This window comes from Myxocyprinus asiaticus, chromosome 14 (assembly GCF_019703515.2).
Source record: "Myxocyprinus asiaticus isolate MX2 ecotype Aquarium Trade chromosome 14, UBuf_Myxa_2, whole genome shotgun sequence".
NCBI classification, from domain to species: domain Eukaryota; kingdom Metazoa; phylum Chordata; class Actinopteri; order Cypriniformes; family Catostomidae; genus Myxocyprinus; species Myxocyprinus asiaticus.
Genome location: NC_059357.1, coordinates 44,774,879 through 44,791,233, shown reverse-complemented (window position 1 = coordinate 44,791,233; position 16,355 = coordinate 44,774,879).

Genomic DNA, 16,355 nt, shown 5'->3' with positions numbered 1-16,355 from the left:
GTCACATAATGATGGAAACAAAGGATGTGGACGATGTGGAAAGCCACAAGCACACTCTCTAAACAGTTGCCCAGCACGAGACGCATGCAGAAAGTATAAAAGAGAGGACATTTTGCAACAGTCTGTAAAACAAAAAAGAGACTGGATGTAATATATCAATGTGATATGACTGAGAGTATTGAAACTGTGTTTTTGGGAGTTTTAAAGTCAGAAAATTCAGGAGAGGGTGTGGCAGTGAATGGCAAACAGATCACCTTCAAGCGGGACACAGGAGCGGTAACAGCCATTCCAGCAAACATATACTCAGAGAGAAGTCATGGTGTCATCGGCAGTGCAACCAAAAAGCTGTGTGGACCAAGCAACACACCAATACACATGAGTGGCCAATTTGAGGGCACATTGCATCACATGGGTAAAACGGTCAAACACCCTGTGTTTAGTTACCCCACTACAAGGACTGCCAGCCATAAGAGAAATGTGTCTACTTAATCCGGTCGATTCAATAGACTTAACTGAGACAAACTACAAAGACCTCTATCCAAAAGTGTTCACAAGGCTAGGTAAACTGGAGGGAGTACAAAATCAAGCTAAAAGAGTCAGCTACGCCTTTTGCTCTGTTTGCGCTCTGTCGAGTGCCCTCAAGGAGCTGAAACGAATGGAGGACTTAGGAGTCATCGCACCTATAGAGGAAGTGCTCAGGTATGGTTGTAGTACCCAAGCCAAATGGCAAAATCCGCATTTGTGTTGATCTGACATGGTTAAATGAGAATGTATGCAGAGAGAGACACATTCTTCAAGCAGCTGATGAAATGCTGGCCAAACTGTGAGGTGCAATGGTGTTTACAATGCTGGACGCCACTGCAGGATTTTGGCAGATTCCTTTGCATAAAGATCCCATTCACCACTTTTATTACACCATTGGGAAGATTGCTTCCATCGACTTCCGTTTGGGGTATCATCTGCCCCACGGCACTTTCAGAAGCGTCTAACACAAATTCTGGAAGGCTTAGAAGGAACATTATGTCACGTGGATACAGACACCATGATAGGAGGCTGGACTAGTGTCTAAGCGGGAAGTTGTTCAGTAAAGGCAGTTCATTGCATCATGTCAGTTTCCTGTGTGATTCTTCATAAAGATCTAAATAAGATCGTAGCAATACATGCTTCCTTAGGCTGGCGTAATTAATCAATATAACATTTCCTTTCATCAGTATGCAGATGACATGAAACTCTATCTTTCACTTGCACCAGATGCCCACATTATCTCTTAAGGCCAGTAATCGCATCAAGAATTTAGGAATCACGTTTGACAGCCATCTCAGTTTTAAAAAGCATATTAGCAATGTTTGTAAAACAGCATATTATCACCTCAGAAACATTTCCGAAGTATGCAATATTCTCATCCCCAATGATATTGAGAATCTCATTCATGCATTTGTTTCATCTAGAATTGACTACTGCAATAGTGTTTTGGCTGGGTTACCAAAGAGCTCTATCAAAAACTCACAAAGATTTCAAAATGCACCTGCACGAATGCTGACTTGCACTAAAATGAGAAATCACATTACTCCGAACCTCAGATACCTTTGTAATGTGGTTACTAAATATACTCCAGCAAGATCATTCAGATCAACCAATGGCAACTTGTTGGTTGTACCAAAAACACGGCTAAAATGTTGTGAGTCAGCCTTCAGTCATTATGGTCCCAAGCTGTGGGACTCTCTCCCTGACAACCTACAAGCAGTTGACTCACTTTGCTCTTCTAAAAGATATCTCAAAACACACTTTTTCACTAGTGCCTTTCCTTGAGGATTTTATTTTCTTATTCACTTATTTCATTTTCTTTGTATTTTATTTTCCTATTCTTTTATATCTATTTCTGTATGTATGTCTTTCTTTTCTTTGTTTAATTTCTGTGAAGACATATGTAAATGTATATCTTCTCTGTAAAGCACTTTGTAAACACTGTTTTTAAAAGGTGCTATATAAATAAAGCTTTACTTACTGTACTTGACAAGCTGAATACTACTCAATTTCAGTAACTGCCCTGTTATTAGACACTTTTACTCACTGATTAAATTAATCATGGCTGACTGTCAATAATGAATTTCCACAATGACATACAGTATGTAACTGAAAACTTGTGCATTTGAATGAAGCTGCATCCACACCCCTAGGTGTCAGTATAAGTCAAAATACTTTCTCATATCCAAGTTTAATCTGCAGAGACAACTAAGTAAGATATTAATTGGTAAAACATTTTGAAAACTGTAAACTCTGTTTCTGTGGCACTGTAAAAATGTGTATGTTTGTTGTGAGCGACCCGCTTAGATGCTTAGGGACTGACTGTTTGAACAACAGATGACAAGGGGCATATTCGGAAAGCTGTTTTGAAAACATTGTTTATTTTTTAAATTCCATTCGGTGGCGCTAGTGTCGCAGAAATTACATACTTCAGCTTTAATTACAGAACTTTGTTATTTGCAATGGTTTGACAATAACAATGGACCTAACACATAGCCCTGTGGGTCTCCAGTGAATGTGTGCAGTGCAATGATGAATCTTTCCAGTTGACTGGACAAGATCTGCTCTAGTCTCCAATAGGGCTGTGCAATATGGACAGTAAAATAATGTTGCAATATTTTTTAATAGATATTGCGATTTTAATTGTGATTTTGGCAAATGTTTTTCCTTACATTCAGAAACGCATTTTAGTGTTCAAAAACAAATTTCAGGAGGGAAAAATTTGTCTTTGCATAGATGATAGATGATAGCATTGATTATTTTACTGTGCCATTTTTGTTTTTCTTTATTCACCGTCCTGATTTCTGTTCTGTTCTCTCATTGATAATGCTTTTTTTTTTTTTTTTTTGCACTGCATTTTGACTGCCGAGATCTCATCAGAGTGCAAAAGATGTGCACCAATCAGAATGGTGAACTATACATCAGAATTCAGAGTTTAAAATATAAATAAAAATACAATTGCAGATTGAAATTGCATGTGTTCATAACTGTTTTTATTGCAATTATCTGCACTGCCCTCATCTCCAAATGTGAACTAGTATTAGAGGACAGACACGGGAACAAATGGACAGAATTCAAAGATAGTCATATTGGGAGCAGGGTTTTACAATTTTGCAAGGATGTTGTGGCAATGTAATATCTAGGAAAACTCTGCTGAGCAATATTTGATTTCATATTAAAATCTCTTACTTTTGATAGTAGACTTTGGTATATCTACAAATCTGAGCACAGTGTGGGACATTGTTGAGATCACTGGGGTCTCCATTTAGTCTCATTACTTTCTAGAGAAACAGTTATTAGAGATCTCATTAGTAACTTTTATTTCCTTTGAGGATTTGTCAACAGAAGTGGAAAAAGTAATACTAAAATATTTAACCTTATTTTACTCTAAACCGATTTTATGCAATACCTGGCTTTCTTGAATAGATTGCATGCCAAGATGAGAACACTGATGAACAAAGAGTAACATCATATATGTTTCACCAAAGACAAAAGCAGAGATGCTTATTCCAGGAACCTAAAAGTCCATTCCCAGAGCTGGAAACATGGGTGGAAAGCAATCAGGCTTTGGAATGATGTCATCTTGATGAAAGACTAATCATCAGGGATCTGGTTGGACCTGGCACAGATTGGCACAAACTGAGCTTCATCATATTGGAACCTCACATCAAAGCAGGTGCCAAGCTCCTTGAAATGTCTGTTCTGTGCCAGCTGCATTTATGGTTCTGACATCTCACTGGCACAGGACAATGCACTGTAAACATACAAATGGTGTGGATCTTTCAGAATTGAGACAAATTTGTTCTGAAATTTCAGATGGAAAATAAAATATGACTTTTCAAGGGAACATATACAGAATATATCTACGCTACCATTTAAAATTTTTGTTTTTCAAAGAAATTAATGCTTCAGTTCACCAAGGATGCATTAAATTGATCATAAATATTGCCAAAAACATAAGCAATGTTGAAAATTATTATTACTGTTCAAAATAACTGTTTTATATTTTTATTCATTTAAAAAATACAAATTTACCCATGATTTATACCCATGATGGCATAGTTACTTTACCCTTGCAAGTCAAATTTTGTTTTTTAAAATGGCCAAATGGAAACACATTTCTCCTGAAATTCTTAAGTCTGTTGTTTTTTGCAGAGATGAAGGCTATTCCATACACACTGACTTGAAAGAAGAAATCCAAGCAGGACAGAGAAGGACATGGGTACAATGTTCTCAATAACTTAAAAGTTATAAAAAGATTAAATAAAATACAATATATGCAAGACTCAAATGAGTACTAAATAAACACACTAAATACAACTAAAAAAAACACTTTTATCAAAAACATACTGATAAACAGTGGTAATTACCTAAATATTTTGCTTGGAAAAAAAAAAAAGACTCAGTGACTTCTGTGCATGGGCTCATGTTAATAGGCGAATAATTAGTTTGCACTGGTTCTCATACTTGAATCATTCAAACAAACCAATTCACTAAAATGAATTGGACTTCCCAAGGCTTGTTAAGTGGATTTGTGAATCACTTGTTTTAACCAATTCACTTGAAGCATCCAAACAAACCGATTCACTTAATGGTGCTGGCTGAAGTTTTTAGATGGTCCCTCCACAGTTTTAGCACATTTTAGCACAAAGTGTGGACTTTTCAGATGGTCCCTCTTGAAGGCAACATTTCCAACGAATATTAAGGTTAAATTAACGATCTTGAACAATTTCGCTGTGACGCCACCAGACCAGCTTAAATACAGGACAAACAGAGTATTCAATACGGGACGCATCATTTCATCTTTAAATACGGTACAATCCCGTATTTTATGTAGCAGGTGGCAACCCTACTGGTGCATATTATGTCCATATATAGGTTGTTAGCATTAGCACCATGAATGCAGAATGTAAACATGACAAATGACAAATTATCTACTGCATATCACATATCTCCACTTTTGCTAATTTTGACTTTTTACCATAAACGGAATGCACAAGATGACCTCTTCCTACTTTTTGAGTTGTGCATCGAAATGACAAACGAAAAGATGTTTATTCAGGCTATCTGTTTAACAGTATATCCATTGGCCTTGAGAAGTGTCCATCAAAACCACGTATGTCCCGCACTTATGTTTTGAAGAGCGTCAACAAATTTAACTCAGCTTTCCGGCTGTCAGTTGAAGCTAGAGTCGGTCTGCTCATCTATAACACCACCACTCAGGTATTGTGAAGCTTAAGCTGTCAAAGATATTCTGGAAAGACTAATAAACTATTAAGGAGTCCAAAAGCATAGACTTGTGTAAATAACACTATTGTTTTTTAGTTGAAGTGTTGTGAAGAGATTGCCTACATCGCGCTGGCTCTGTGATTTCCCTGACAACCAAAGCCATTCATGCATGCACAATGTTAGGTGGCTTTAAAAAGTAGACTATACCAGCCATATACGGTTGCCAGATTTCCATCTTCGTGAAACCGCGTGTGAAAATTCTGACAGGCAATTTAGGCGTTAGACCCGGGAAAACGCGTCTCGAAACCGAACTGTCCACAACCGGAATAGAAATCCTAGTCATAAAACTGATTTAGATCTAAAATAGTACGTGAAAACTCAGATTGTTTCCAAAAATAAATTCTCTAGTGATCGATAACCTACCAAATGAGTTCTGGGAACACAAACAGTTAGACTCGAGTCTGTAACTGAATATTCACCATTGGAAAACCGTGTATTTTCACGTTCGCTAACAAAAATTTATGTAAGTCCAATTAAAATATCGAGCAGTTCACTAACACGTGTAATAACAGAATTCTATTTATGGTGATACATTTTCTATTTATTTTGTAAGACTGTTTATGAGAAAAAGAGTTTTTCCATGCTCTTGAAAAAAAAAATGTATTGTAGATACGTGCCTTTCATAAGACAGCAACAATAGACTATATTACTTAAAATATCATGAAGTGATATTCTTTCACTGATCTCGTGTGAATTCTAATCATAGAATGAGGCATGAAGTCATCAATAACAATTTATGTCACATTGGTTATGGTTAATATTTTAGATGAAAACTATTGACAGGACAGCATCTGTCTCATTTTCAGTGTTGGGTATAATGCATTACTAAGTAATTAATTACTGTAATTAAATTACTTTTTCATTGAAAAGTAAAGTAAGGGATTACTGTTAATTATTCAGTAATTTAATTACAGTTTCTTCTGATGTAATTGCATTAAATAATGTTTGGACTATAGAATAATTCTATATAAAACAATAGTGAATTTAAAATCGAAATTTAACATCTAATGTTAAAATGTATGTTTTCTAATTTAACGCTGCCCTCTTAAATTTTTTTGGCCAGTTCATGAATAGTTTATTTGATTTTACATGATTTATTTGAAAGAATTAAAAGAACAGTTTCATGTCTATCCTTGCATTTGGTCGAGGTTGATAAGGATTTTAGAAAGTAATTAGTAATAAGTAATGCAATTACTTTTCAGACAGAGTAATTAGTACAGTAATCTAATTACACTGTAGAAGATGTAATTAGTAGTTAGTAATTAATTACTTTTTAGAGTAACTTACCCAACACTGCTCATATTTAAATGACCCTTTAAACGCCAGCCCCAAGCGGCATGGGCAGTTTCCGAATGTTTGTTAATTGTTTCAACCTTCTTTCTAGCTCTTTGTGAAGAACAAGAAATTCGCCGTAAAGGCCCCGATATACTTCATACAAAATCAAAGAACAAATGTGTATGGCATCATTTAGATCAAAATCTAGCCAAAAAGAAGGTGTTTGCATTAGTTCCTGTGGTTCGTAACAGCTTGTCTATGCGAACCTTTAGAAAAACTTCTAACCGGCTGCTAAACACCTTCTTACTGCCATTGGTCCACGTCATCAGTAGGTGTGACCTGAAGCTCCACCTACTACTTTGTTTACATTTTTCAGTCAGTATTCAACATCAACACATCAGCGTGCAGAGTTATTAGCAAGATGGTGCAAATGTACCTACATCTGTCCAATCGTTCGCATAGAGACATTTTCCAAGACCATCTCATGCAATTTTTGTTGTTGTTATTTAATTAGTTTAACAAATCTTGTCAAAAACTCTCAAGTTCCCCTTCAATAATGTGGCTTCTGCAGCAAAAGCCATTCACACATCTGCCCAATGTAAGAAATGCATTTATCGCCATTCTTTTGTCTTTATTCTAAAAATTAACACTCTTTTATACATCCATCTTTGCAGTATCAGTGTCATCATAAATTACAATAACAGAGTTTAATCGGTGCATATTGTGGCTGCGTATAGAATGTTAGCGCATTAGCACTATGAATTCAGAATGTAAACAAGATAATTAAACATTTTCTACTGCATATATATTACCTTAAATCAGTTAAACAGCACATTTTACTGACCTCATTGTTGCATCCGAATATCCATACTTCTCTACTATATAGTATGCCAAAAACAGTATTCCAGTGGAGTAGTATGTTCGAATCCACAGTATTCATAAAGTAGTAAGTGAGAAATACCCAGATGACCTACTATTTCCGGCGAGATTCTGAAGTGCGGATCAAATGGACACTTAACGATCCCATAATCCCACAGGAGCTGAGGCGACGTCACATTCAAAACACTGCCCATACGAAAATCGAGAGTTCATGGCAAATTTGCCGCAAACGTGCCGCAAATTCGCCACTGGTAATTTTCACATGCAAATGAGCTTTGTGGCAAACTTGCGGCAAATTGGGCATTGTTGCCAAAGGTTTATTGGAGGTTCACCACTACCTGAGAAGAGCTGCAAACGTCTGGCTAAAATTTGCCACAGTTTAAATGCTCATTTGCATGTGAAAATAAAGAGCTGCAAATTTGCGGCTAGTTTAGATTTTTTGTAAGTGTGGATTTAAAGGAACAGCGGTGAATCGCAAGGTGGTTCTCAACTGTAAGTATACCAAGATAATTATTGCTTAAATGGTGCTTGTTTAACTAAACCAAAGCAGATAATTTTTGCGGCTGTTGTTATTACGTCATATATTCGGGTGAGGCATGAAGTCATTGATAACACATTTTTAAGGTTTTACATGTAGCATCCTCATATTTTAATGTACTTCTAAATGCCTCCCATAGCGGTGTGGCAGGTGTCTGAATGTTTGCAAATAGTATACCGTTGCTCAGCTTAGAGCTTCTTTTTAACCCTGAATGAAGAACGAAAAAGAACTCTCTGGAAGTACAGTATATTGGGGCCTTTAGTGTATCGGAGCCTTTACTCGTTATAAAATGTAGCCTGTTCCAGGAAATGCTATACTATTGTGAAAACACTTTAACTACTGTCATGCTACTGTATAATGTAATTCAGTTACTAGCTAGTTAGTTACTCCCCAAAACTGATGCAGGGGTGTGACTTGGCTCGTCACTTCACACAAGAGAACTCTGCTGCCCTAGGCATATGCCACTATCTGCCACTGAGTAAAGTCTTTGTGGAGACAGTGATAAGAGTGACAGATGGGCTAATGATTGCTATCCATCACCACCTATACCAGTAACTGTGTGAAGCCTTTGGTGGGCCTTAGTGGAGTCGTTTTGAAGGGGCCCCAGGACTCTCACACTGGTTTCTGTGAAGCACTTCATAGACAGACATACATATACACAAAGGCAGGCCAACTATAACACCTTTAGTTGAAAAATACAGAGGGGTGCAGGATTGGTTTCGCTAGCAACACAGGAGCACATTTGAAGTGGTTTGACTTAGATATGTCTGAAAAGAAGGGGCTTCTGCAAAAAATTACAAATGCAAACAGGTCAATGGTTAAATAAAAACAGGATCTGACACACTGCTTTAAAGATTGCTCTGCCTGTTTATCCACACTTGGCATAGATCAAGCAAGTGTGATTCCATTTCTAAATACCCACATCCACACAAACAAATTATCCAATATTGTCCATACAAACAAATTAGTCATCTCCCATTTGAACTAGTATACAAGTTGTCAAATCTACTCCCATATTCTCTGTATGCCAGGGTACCCAAAAGGAAAGCTGTACAGTCTTGAAGTAGTTAGTCTTCCTTCATCAAATGGGGCATCATCTGCAACCAATAGAGACACTCTGGTTTCGAAAGGAGAGCCTGTTTGACATATGTCTCTTGCGTCTTCTGACCATACTGAAGTCCACTTCCTTGATGGCACCTCATGACTTACGTTTATGGCCTAGGTTGCTTTCCGATTTAATTGCGAACTCACACAACACATTAATGGAGCATAAACGGCACCAAAAATTTTTTTCTGATGCTCAAAAAGACATTATTTTCCCCCACAAAAAACTGGATTTAAATGTCTTTCAAGGATGTTCTTGAAAAGAGGTTGATTCTCACTCTCTTTTTGGATTCCAATATTCTGACTCTTTGTAGATTAACACCATCAAATGCAATGCCAGATTTGAGTGACCTTAACTCTAACAATGCCCTGAGATGCAATCATGCATGCTTAGCACTGATCCCATACCAAAATCACACCCGCTCCACAAATTGGGTGTTACTTTAAAGAAATTTAAAGAAACTTCTAAGTGAAAGGTTTTATAGATGGTGATCTTTGCTTTGTTCTTGGAATGAGGACTTCCACCTGTTTCTGATGATGGGAGCTGGAGCCTGTCCCTTTTAAGAGCTGATCCTTCTTGATCTCTTTGATGTAACTTGACCTAACAGTTCCAACGAGAAGAATTTGATGATTGTGGATGGGCTCTTTTAACTTGCTGTGTAGAAGATATGAGAATTGGGCAAAATGAGTAGAGCCAAAGAAAGGCTGGATAAAAATAAAAAAGAGTGTTAAAAGTCAACATGATGGTTGTCAGGTTGCTGCCTCCCCTCACAACACATTTTACCTCTGTAATCTGATATTTTTCTGAGTGAAACCAAACCGGTCTCATGACAAGTCATAATAATAGTACAAGATGACGAAATGATATTAGTTGGCTCCTACAAAAAATGTGCGACTTCTATTCCCATAGAGAAAATTAACGAACAAATAATGAAGTAATTGCAATTTTTGATATTGCGAAGTTTAACATATAACACAAACTAAATGATTTTAATATGAAAATAACTTTAAACATGAAAGAAAGAAAACATCGGGGTTTGGAACGAGATGAGGGAAGCGTATTACAAGTTATTGGCATACATCAGTCATTAGTTTTGCATAAATAAATATGGAATGAGTAACCAGATTTGTTCACTGACGTTTCCTCTCTTTGAATAAAGTTTTGGATAGAAGGCGAGCTAAAATTGATGCCAGTATTGAATTGATTTAAAATTCTGTTTGTTGATTGGTTAGTCTAAAAGTTGTGCCTTTTCATACTAGCCAAGTCGCACAATTTCAAATGACTTCACCATCTTGTAAGACTTATCATGAGACTGCATTGGTAGAAAAAGATATCATGGGGAGGACTTGTTTTCATTTTATCGAGAATTGACTGGAACGTGAAAGTTGGAGTTAAGTGGCAGAATGGAGCCAGACTGAAGTAAGAGAAATTTGAAGCGTCAGCCGAAAAAGAAACTTGTTTCAGAGGCGGAGCAGGATATTACATTTTGGTTACAGAGGCAAACATTTTTTAACTGGAATGAATCAATGAATCGCTCACAATAAGACCAGGAACTAGGGTTACCAACTGTCCTGGGTCATCGACATCAACCCAATTCTGCCGAGTAACTGAAAAGTGCCATCTCCCATCAGACATTCATCTGCATTCAGTTCAAGTGTGTTTAACTTCTCCTGTGGCAGGACCGGTAGTGCATTGCGTCAGCAACATCAGAGATCTGGGTTCTCATTCTGCATTGAAACTAGAAAGTAATTACATTCCCTAAATCAGTGATGAGTGCGATTCAGAGGTTCCATTTTTCCCTCACCGTTGGGTTTAGGGTTGGGGTTTGGGTTAGGGGGTAGAGTTAATAAAATATGCATTCCTCTTCACCGTATTACGTCATTTACACACACAAAAAAACTCACATTACAACTCACTTTTGGTGCCCCTCTGTGGACATTTCACACAGAAACTGGAGCTCACACATGCTCACACATTCAAAAACACTTCCTGCTTTGGACACTGGGGGCAGTGCTTGGAATTTTGGTAAGCACGGACCGAGTTTAGCTCAAGAACTGTTGACCAATTGTTGCTAAACAGTGTGATCAGTCTGGTCGAATGATAAAATGCTCCCATCCCGTGTTGGAGCGCTCAAAAAGCTAAAGCGTCCTGTATTCACATGGCAAAAAGTAGCCAACCCTACCAGGAACGTGTCTTAAGAAAGTAAGAAGGGTAACTTTTGATTTCATGTTAACTTCAACAACTGTCTTCACTCTTATTTGGAATACAATGCACTGATGAATGATGCAGAACAAGACCATGTATGAAAGTACTGTGAATTTATTGAAGTACTTGATTTCATGTTGACTTTAACTTTCACTTTAACAAGTCATGTCAGTTTTCTTTAAATAGTGTAATTCATAATACATATTATTTCAAAGCAGCTTTACAAAAAACAACGCCTTAATGGCCCTAGTCAAGCCAAAGGCAACTATGCCATTTCTCTCACACTCCTTGTAATGTATGCTGTATTTGATGTTTCTGAATTCTAAGCATGATACTCTTCTAAGCAGCTTTACCAGGCAAGATTTAAGCAGTAAAACCTGTGGATCTGTGGAGGGCACATGCAACTGATTGGAGATGAAAGACAGCCTATGACTTTGACAGGGGCAAAGGGGTTAGAGGAAGAGGGCTAGAGAGGCACTTTTAAGGCAACTGCCATCGCAGGTCCTGGGTCATTTTTGAATGCTTTAGTTCTGATCAACTTGGACTAGCCTGAGAAAGTTATCATCTACATCTTGCCGAACATCTCACCTTGTGGTGCACAGACTGTTCATCCCTGTAATGAGTTACTACCACGAGAGTAATGTTATCCCCATTGTCATTTTACCATGTGAGACAGGGGCCCCCTAAGAACATGTAGAAGATGTAAGGATCCATCTGTGAGTGATTTAAGGGCTAAATTTCCAGAGATGACGTGTAATAAAATCGGGAGGTATGGGTCAAAGTGACCAGACTCAATCAGGTACAGGCCTTTTCCTTCTGAGTCCACCATATGCTCTAATCTGTACAAACATCTGTTTGAAGTTCCCCAATGAATACCATCAGTCCTGCTGGTGTGACTTCATGGTTACCATGTAGACAGATCCAGCCACCTCATGCTATTACTATAGCTCAATATGAAGAACTGTTCCATACAGTACAATCCCCTCACTTTTACATACTTTTCATAATAGAGTGCAACAGTCTGGTCCGGAAGTAAAAATCCCATTCATTTTCTCCGTAGGCGAATTGATTTTAACTTATAAACTTTTAAAGACAGACCTACTGTGAGCTCCGTGGTTTGTAAATTATGGTAATATGCTTCTGCTGAAGCCATCAGTCCACCATTTCAAAGTAATTTTTTTTCTGGTGAAGAACCACACTATCCATGATCCTGAATGGAAACAATCCACCAATCAGAGAATCGAGGCAAAAAAAATTGCATCCATGAAGCACTTTGAATGATGCAATCGAGTTGGTACCCCTACATTCTTAATCTACTTATATATTTGCATATACCTGAATATTTTGTGATATTCTTTAAATGTACTGATTCTATACATAATGTACAATCAACAACTTTAAATTAATCATTTTATATTTTTTAATTCGATTACGTCATTCACAATTCTGCATGGCATTGAAGTTAATTTCCTCATTAAAGACGGTAAGTACACAGTCTTGTACCTTTCGTGTATTTGGTCATTTTCAAATACTTTTTTGGTTCAAATTAAAGTTTGTAATGTTGTTATTCACCTCGGAGCTGGTTGATTTGGTTCATGGCTCAGAACTCTTTTCTGAATAATTTTATGAAATCCTTATGGAAGAAATTAATAGGTAAAATACTTTCGGAACCAAGACGGCTGAAGAAGTGGATGGGCACTGTTGCTCTCTCTTATTGCTCATCCTATGAGGATTTCAACATATCAACTGTGGCATGTAACTTCCCTGCTGAAAAGACCAGCATTGATGGTCACCAGCATATGCTGTGTTTTGGGTGCTGGTCCCCCAGCCAGGTTTTGCTGGTGTGAAGCATGGCCATTGTGGTCCAACATATAGACCAGCACCAAACCAGCAAAAACCAAACTAGACCAGCATGGGAATTGAATGCTGGTTAAGCTGGTATTTGTAGCAGGGTTGTCCAGCACCGTTTGTGCTAAGGACATTAATGATTCCTCAAATCATGCAGCTTGTTGAGGAGAGGTGTGCAATTACTTTTCTAATTGATCAGACTTATGGTTTACTGCCACTGGACGATAAAACTGGCAAAAAACAAACAAACAAACAAACAAACAAACAAAACCCTGTAGACTTGGGAGTGGGCTCTTTTGACTTGAGCCATTAAGCAACCATTTGGCAACCACACAAAATACCCTAACAACCACACATCAATGCCATATCAACCACCCAGAACACCCTAGCATCCTGGCAAAAATGACATCACAGCACCGGCAGCTATTCTTGCGTACCGGCAACCCTCCAGCGAACATGCAAACGTGCACATGTCAAGTGCAAGGACGCGTGAATGAGCTTCTCTCATGAACCTGCATAGGAGATCTGGGCGGAAGTGAATAAGGACTGTATTTTTACTTTGTTTCTCACTCAGTGCTATCATATCACTTCATTTAGTATCCACAAAAAGTATTTGGACACTTATGCATCATTTTAAAATTATTTCATTTCAGTGTTTGTATTTTATGCTGACTAAGTGGCATCTGCAAGCAAATGATACTAGACATTTTCTCAGAACTCAGACTTGGCTTTTCTGAGCCTTTTTTGCAATGACATTTAAACAACTTGTCTCAAGATGATTTTAGTCAGTTCCCCTCAGGTTCAGACAGGTGTGCAGTGTTTCCACAGATGTAGTTCAGTACATTAAAGGAATAGTTCCCCCAAAAATGAAAATTCTCTCGTCATTTACTCACCCTCATGCCATCCCAGATGTGTATCACTTACTTTCTTCTGCAGAACACAAATTAAGATTTTTAGAAGAATATTTCAGCTCTGTAGATCCATACAATGCAAGTGAATGGGTGCCAAAATGTTGACGCTCCAAAAAGCACATAATGACAGCATAAAAGTAATCCATATGACTCCAGTGCTTTAATCCATATATTCAGAAGTGATCAGATAGGTGTGGGTGAGAAACAGATCAATATTTAAATGCATTTTCACTAGAAATTCTTCTCCCTGCCCAGTAGGGGGCGTATGCATGAAGAATGTGAATCACCAAAAACACAAGAAGAAGAATGTGAAAGTTAAACTGAAGATTGACTGAGCAGGGAGGAGAATTTATAATAAAAATGAACTAAAATATTTATCTGTTTCTCACCCACACCCAGAGGCGGACTGGCCATAGGGAGAACCGTGACTTTTCCCGGTGGGCCGGCCATGAAACAGGACCGAACGGCCGAACAGTTCCCCCGTTTCCACGGCGGTGCATAAATAAAAGTGAGAGCACTGCTCTGAAACAACAGGCTTGTGTAAAGTTAATTGTGGAGTTAACACCAGCCACTTGACATCCTTTTAACTCACCACTCAATGGCCGATTAATGGCCGAAGCAGGAAATCTGCGAACCATTAATACGATGTGTGAAACACTTCATGAAGACAACAAATTCAAATGAGAAGGGAGGAATGGATATAAAAGAACAAGTTTTGAATTCTGGTGACAAAAAGTGCGAGTTTGTTACGACTGACACTGTGATAAAAAGTAAAGTGTATACCTTTGCTCAAGCATAAAGTAGTCTATAGAAACATTAATTTACACCACAAAAGGATTCATTTAAAGGGGCGGGTTTCCCTTCAGACTCCAAATATGCATAGAGGATAGATGTTGAAGGGGCTCCATGAGGGTGTAGGAGTGATGACTGACTCCTTTGATCCTCATGGGCCACATCAACAGACTGATGTAGATAAAAAGTGGCGACTTCTATAACACTTAACCTGCACAAGTTTTTTATTTTTATTTTTTTTTTTGCACAATTTAAAAAGACAAATGGGAAAATAAGAATAAAAAAATAAATAAAATGAGACTGAGGGGGCTGCTGAAATATGAATTAGTTGTTATTCAGTATAAAAACTGTGTTAACAATGTTATATTTACATTTCTATATTTCTTGCAATTATAGCCAATGTTATTTTTATGAATAATAATAATAATAATAATAGCCTGTGTTTTACATAATAAATGCATTCAATATTAGCCAGTAAATATTAGTTATTATTATTATTATTATTATTCTATTTTGTGTATTTTAAGTTCTACTGCCACCTGTAGATTCTCACGCTTTTCGTGAGAATCTTATTGTAAAATGGTTGTTATTCATGATGAAAATCGTGTTAACAATGTTAAATTGTATAATTTACAATTCTAATATTTCTTGTATAAAATTGTATCTTGCAATTATAGCCCAATAATGTTAGTAATAATAAAATAATAATAGTAATAATAATAATAATAATAACAATAGCCTATGTTTTACATAATAAATAAATACAATATCAGCCTATAATTATTATTATTAGCTTTAATTATTATTAAAAGTATCCTGTTTTGTGTATTTTAATTTCTATTACCGCCTAAGAATCTAATTGTGAATTAGTTATTATTGAAGATAAAAACTGTGTTAACAATATTATAGTTATATTTCTAGTATAAAATTGCATCTTGGTGTTAAAATTATAGCCCAATAATATTATAATAATATTATTAAAAAACATAATAACAAAAAGTTATGTTTTCACTTATTCTTATTATGTATAATTAATAAATAATATATATATATATACACACACAGTGGCATGCAAAAGTTTGGGCATCCCTGATCAAAATTTCTGTTGCTGTGAATAATGTTGTTGCTAAGCAAGCAAAAGATGGCCTGATTTCCAAAAGGCATAAAGTTAAAGATGACACATTTCTTTAATATTTTAAGCAATTTTACTTTTTTTATATACATCTTTTACAGTTTCAAAATAACAAAAAAGGAAAAGGGCCTGAAGCAAAAGTTTGGGTACCCTGCATGGTCAGTACTTAGTAACACCCCCTGGCAAGTATCACAGCTTGTAAAAGCTTTTTGTGACTTTCAGTTCTTGTTTGAGGGATTTTCACCCATTCTTCCTTGCAAAAGGCTTCTAGTTCTGTGAGATTCTTGGGCTGTCTTGCATGCACTTCTCTTTTGAGGTCTATCCACAGATTTTCGTTGATGTATAGGTCAGGGGACT